General features: G+C 30.1%; 1 long non-coding RNA gene across 1 annotated transcript; it reads left to right on the forward strand.

Moving 5' to 3' along the window:
- The first annotated feature begins 2,122 nt into the window (after positions 1-2,122).
- LOC127104157 (uncharacterized) lies at positions 2,123-4,006 on the forward strand. The gene is made up of 2 exons (XR_007794821.1): positions 2,123-2,563; positions 3,726-4,006. It is a non-coding gene; the product is annotated as an uncharacterized LOC127104157 (long non-coding RNA).
- Positions 4,007-6,239: the final 2,233 nt, after the last annotated feature.

A 6,239-nucleotide genomic window follows, 5' to 3' on the forward strand; every position in this document is an offset into this window, starting at 1 on the left:
CCACCCTTTCTTGTATTTTTTGAAGTTTCAATTGGTATCAGAGCTCCGATTCTGGTATTGACTCGTTGTGTCAAACACTTAACTGTGTCAGAAAAATATCCATTTCTTGAAACACAAAATGTCACATACAAATAATGATAAATATTATTATTTTGCCACACCTCCAATTTTGATGGAGATAAATTTGAGTACTGGAAATACAAAACATAAAGTTTCTTTCTTGGCTAAGATGCAGATTTATGGGATATGATTATAAATGGCGACACACATCATATGGATGCTAATGGTGCAACGCTTGAAAAAAATTAGATAAATGAGCAACAAAAGAAGGATCAAAAGAATCATCATAGATCCATAAATATTTTGTTGTGTGCTATTTCCTATTCAGAGTATGAAAATATTATAAATAAAGACTCTGTTAAGTCTATATTTGATTCTTTAAGAATGACTCGTGAAGGAAATAAGCAAGTTAAGGAAACTAAGGCCTTGGATTTAATCTAGAAGTATGAAGCCTTCAAGATGGAAGAGGATGAAATGGTTGAGGAAATATTCTCAAGATTTCAAACTCTTGTAGCTAGCTTTAAAGTCTTAAATAAGGGTTATACCACTGCATACCACCTAAAGAAAATAATGAGAAGACTGTCAAAGAAATGAATGCCAATGATGACAACGCTCAAGGTGTTAAAGGATTTGAATAACACAACTCTGGAAGAGCTTGTAAGCTCTATAAGGAGTCACGAGATGAAGCTTGAAGAAGATGAGCCTCAGAGGAAATACATGCATGTGGTTCTGAAGACCAAAGCTCTTCAAGTTAAAGAAGATGACTTTGTAGGTGTCTTTTAAAGAGAAACAAGCTTATATGGCATTTAAGGCCAACACTTCTAAAGTAGAACCAGGATCAAATTATGACGAGGTATTTACTATTTTTGAATTAAAATGATCTTTGGCCGAAATTTGTGAAAAGGGTCCGAAGCTTCAACAAAGATGTAAGAATCCGAAAGAGATACATGTAGTCAATTCTAAAGCCCATAGTGAAATGCTGAAAGAAAACTCTATTTTAAAAGGAAGAGTCAGTAGTTTTAGACGAACTTAGATTCAGGACTCGCAACTAAATCGTTCTAAGTTTCGACAAAATATGAGACCTAAAGCAAATATTAAAATGATATTTTTAGATATTTATGTTTTTTTATTAGGATTGAGTTATCTCTTAAATGAACGACTTTAGGAATAAAAAAATGGCTTTTTTTCTAGGACGTTGTAACCTTTTTTGTATTATTTTTATTAAACTAAAATCTTTTATTTGTTAATATTTTAGATATCTTTTATATAAGGAAGAGTAACATAATAAATTTTACAAAATTAAAATTAAAAAGAAAATTAATAATATAATTTATAATCAATAAATCTATTTATATTAAAATTATAAATTAATATAATTTTAGTTCATATAAAATATTTGTATTTTATATTTAATGCAAGATAAAGATTAAAAAAATTTAAAAAAAAAATATATTTAACTATAAAATTAAATATTAAGTTGATATTAAAATTAAATAGTAACATTGTTTTTTATTTATAAATAACAAAATAATTAAAAAGAAACTATTAACTCTTAAAGAAGAAAAAACAAACAAAATCATATTTTAAAATACTCAAATAATTAAAAAAATTATTAGTTCTAATAAAAAAAACAAAAAAAACAAATATTCTCTACTAATGTTTAGTTTTCTTTAGAGGCTATAAAAATGAAATTTTCTTGAATGCCCAAGACAATAATTTAATCCGCCTTATCCTCGATCGATCCTATATAGAGTGCTACTCCTTATTTTTGAAGATAATTTTATTAAGATGAGTTATATCAATTTTTAATTTCATCAATTGATTCATAAATCAAATCATTTATTTAGATCAATTTATAGGTGAAAAAAATGAAACCTTTAGGTCCGCAAAAGCTAAAAAAATGAAACGGATTAGACATGCACATTAAAGAATACGATGCTAAAAGCTTTGATTCAAAAAAATATGAGCAAAAGTAAAACATATGATTCGGATTGATTCGTTTTACCACCCATATATGAAAGGGGTCACCATGCCAATTTTGGTCTGAGCCGGACTAGCCGACATGTTCTGTGGGAGTTTTAAAAGCTTGTGGTAAACTAATGTTTGATACTCCGGGCTTTAGAGAGTAACCAAATCTTAACACTTTTGTTACCAAATCTAAACACTTTATTGTTGTGTGTGTGAGTTGCATTAAGCATTAAAAGAAAGTGTTGTTTAGTTGTTTCACATTAGTGTTAAGTTAAATCAATTGCGGGAAATCCAAGTTCGTGCCATCATGTCAGCACACAACAACAGAAACCAAACGTCTGCCTTTTCATTTTCACTAACCAATTTTAATTACCTCGGAATACGGAAATAAAACAACCTATGCCTATGCCACTAATATAATACTCTCACCTCTCTCTCTCTACAAGTTTACCAATCCGCTACCTTCACTTAATGCACACTCTTGCCATGGCATTTTCCATATCCACCTCCCCAACGCATGTTTTCCGCTTAAAAGGTACTACAGTTTTTACCCATTTTCTATTCTCATAGGGTTTTGGATCTTACCATCTTTTTCTCAACAACTAAGAAACTCACATAAATGGATCTTAGGAAAAAGGGTTCATAGGTTTTTATATTGTTGTTGCTGATGTATAATGGATGGAATGTGGTGTAGAAATGTTTTGGTTTTATATTGTTGTTTGCAAGCAATACTAATTTTTTGGGTTAATATAGTTAGTGAGTGATTCATTTCATTGTGTTGCTTTTAGGAGATGTCACTTGCTTCTAGAAATGTTTGTGCTGTTTTAGAAGAGAGAGAGAGAGAGTTGATTGGACATTTGAAGAGAGAGTTCTCTTGTGCCCAATGTATTGCATATTTGTAATCTTGAATGGAGTTGATTTGGGTTGCTTTTATAGGCTTTCTCTTGTTGCACAATTTACTGATTGAAATTTGAAAGCATTCTTTTCAAGATTCTCTTTTACAGTCTCTAATATTAGGAAAACTAGAAAGATGGAATACTTTTAGTTGCCATATTCTTCTGTTTTTTTTGTCAATCAAGAGATGAGGATTTTGACATCAGATTCATTTGGACTATTTTCTTGTAAATACACTTTCATTTTTGTAGCTCATTCCTAGATATTAAAAATTGAGTCTTCTGTATCAAATTCCATAGTTTTGTTAAGCAGTGGCTGTGGTGCTATTGTGTAATGGTTTTCCTGCTCAATGAGTATATGTAACAGCCGGTAGGTTGCTATTAGGGTGCTCTATGCCATAATGCAGCATAGGTATTTAGGAGAGTGGTTTTGTTCAGAGCCACCGTCTCAAGTTTTTGGAGGCCTTGTTTAGGTTAGTCACAACTTAACCATGACAATGCAAATAGAGGCCCTGTGCGGTAGCACGTCTTGCACGCCCTTAAAAATGGCCCTGGTTTTGTTGTGTATTGTGGTAAAAAAGCAGTCACTCAAGTTTTGGTAGTACTAACTGCTTAAGTAGAATTGTGTTATGGGCTCTGGTGTTCTTCACTTTCAAGGATTTCAATAATCATTGTGTTAGAATGAAAAATTTGAAGCAAACCATCTGGTCTTGATCTTCTATTACCTGCCATTACTGTCTTGATTTGCTCATCAATTTGCTTCATCCTTGAAAGTTTTTCCTAACAACTTCTAATGAATTCTAGGTTTGGAAAAACCAATGGTGCATGCTGCAACAAGGATTCAATCCACGCGGAGTGTAACACATGAAAAATTTATCATCATTTGACGGTAATGAAGTTGCGGTATTGGGAATGAAGCCATCGGTCCAGATAGTTTAATTACTATTATGTACTTATATTGAATTTTTTGTACATTATGATTTGATGTAGTCTGGATCAATCATTTGTTGTACATCAATTCGCTATATAGATATAGTGATCTCTTGAACATCTCATATTTTTATGCCATTAGTTTCTTCTTTCTTTTTAAGTTTCAATGATGTGAGAATCACAAAGGAAGATTGGTACCATTACCTAATCCTTGGAGAAGGTATCTTACATCTTTTGCAAGTTTTCTCTGCATTTGTATCTCTTTCTTGAAAGCATAATGCTAACATGAGTAGTCTCTTTGATGCCTTAATCAAATAACAACCTTGCTTCTATCATCTCAAAACACTTCTTGTGCTTAAAAACATGTCAAACACAAGCAGTGTTGTCTACTAAACCAAAAAAAGTGTGTGGCCCTTTTCATTGGAGCTGACACAGGCCAAACATGAGATTATGCTTCATATTTGCTACGATCTACTCCCACCATAAGTCATTATTTTTCACTTATTAAGAAATCACAAACATAATTATTTAGAGTTATGTTATTTGTGTTAGTTTTTTTTAATAAATTTTAATAAATATAAAAAATAATTTCGATTGGTTGTTGGTTATGGAAAAATGGAAGAAAATTAATTAAATGTAACTAACATTTTAATTTTTTTTATATTTTAAAATAAAAAACTTAAATGAAATAAAGTTTTTTTTGTTATAATTGTTGACAAGAAAAATAAGTGTTTTTTTTACTTACATACTTGACATTTAGAAGCTAAAGTTAAATTTCCTAAAGGGGACGTTTGTTTCACAATATAAAAAAATTAATTTTAGGAATCATTTTCCCAGATTAAGATTTTATAAAAACTGCTTAGGTAGTATCTTAAATTCCAGAAATCTTTCAGTTTTAAATTTTTTAAAATGAATAGTAGTAATAATAATTATAGATAAAAATAATTATTATAAAAATAAAATTGTACATAGTAATGGATAATAATGGAGATAACCAACTATTTTTACATAAAATTTGATGGTAGCCACCAGGAATAAAAGATTCTCACACAATTAAAAAGCCATTAATCATGAGAAAAATTATTTCATGGGCATAATTTTTTCAGGGAACAATTATGTACTCCCTTCTAACAAAAATAAGTATTTTTATTTTCAATCTTAAATTTTAAGGAATATATTTTGTATCGATGAAAACAAACATCATAAAAAGTACTTCAACCCAAAGAAAGAAATGCATAGCTCAAATACGAGGGGTTCTAGTTTATGGGTGTGCAAAAATATATAGGTAATCAAATTATATTCTTAAATCGAATTGCATGACACTATAAAATAATTGAACTACTTGCAGTGGCGGAGCCAGATAAAAAAATTTGGGATGACCACTAACGTAAAATAAAGATTATAAATAAAATATAAATAGTATTTTAAATAAAACATTAAAGTTAAAATAAATACAAAGTTAATTACTAAAAATTTAAATTACATGACTTAAAATTACCTTAGAGTAATGCTTTACGCATTCCGAGTGACTTGAAATCGTCAATAATTGACTCCGATCTAATGCTTGCACTAATCTCTCTTTCAATATATACTGTCATGCTATCTCCAAGAAACTCATCATCCATCTTATTTCTCAACTTAGTCTTAATAATTTTCATTGCTGAAAAAGACTTCTCAGTTGTGGCCGTAGAAACGGGAAGAGTCATGATAAGACGAAGTAGTCTATCAATCAAGAAGTAAGTTTCAGCCTGTCCAGATGCAACCAAACATGAACATAGTTCTTGAATAGTTGATAAATTATTCAAGTTTGATGCTTGACAAGCAACAAATAGAAAATGTTTGAGTTGAAATTGCAAATTCTTCTTCTCTTGATCACTAAAATTCATAGGATAATATTTTTCAACTAAAGAACAAATATTATCAATGCTAAAAGCTTTATATCCATCCTTAGGAGATAAAGAACAAGAAAGAGTTAACAAATCCATTGTATGCTCACTGAATCTGCTATTCAACTCTCGTAACTGTTTGTCAATGGTAGTGAAAAAGATTTCAACTTTAAAGTAATGTTGAATTGTGACTTGATTCTCTTCAAGACGGAAGCGTCCAAATCTTGTTGTTGAATGAACATCATTAAGATCAGGAATCTCAATACCATGTTTTTCACAAAAAGATACCACTTTAGTAAACAATATATCCCAACCATTTTCTCTCAAACCTTGAATAAGATGTTCTGTTGAACGAACCAAGTTCATAGCATTAACTACATCTTGATTTTTTTTTGTAAGGCTTGACAAAGCATATCTGTTATTCCCATGATTTCTTTCATCAAGTGCAAAATAAATATAAAATCAAATGCCTTCAAGTAATTGTAATAACTATCTGCATCCT

The sequence above is a fragment of the Lathyrus oleraceus genome, chromosome 7 (genome assembly GCF_024323335.1).
Source record: "Lathyrus oleraceus cultivar Zhongwan6 chromosome 7, CAAS_Psat_ZW6_1.0, whole genome shotgun sequence".
Taxonomy (NCBI): domain Eukaryota; kingdom Viridiplantae; phylum Streptophyta; class Magnoliopsida; order Fabales; family Fabaceae; genus Lathyrus; species Lathyrus oleraceus.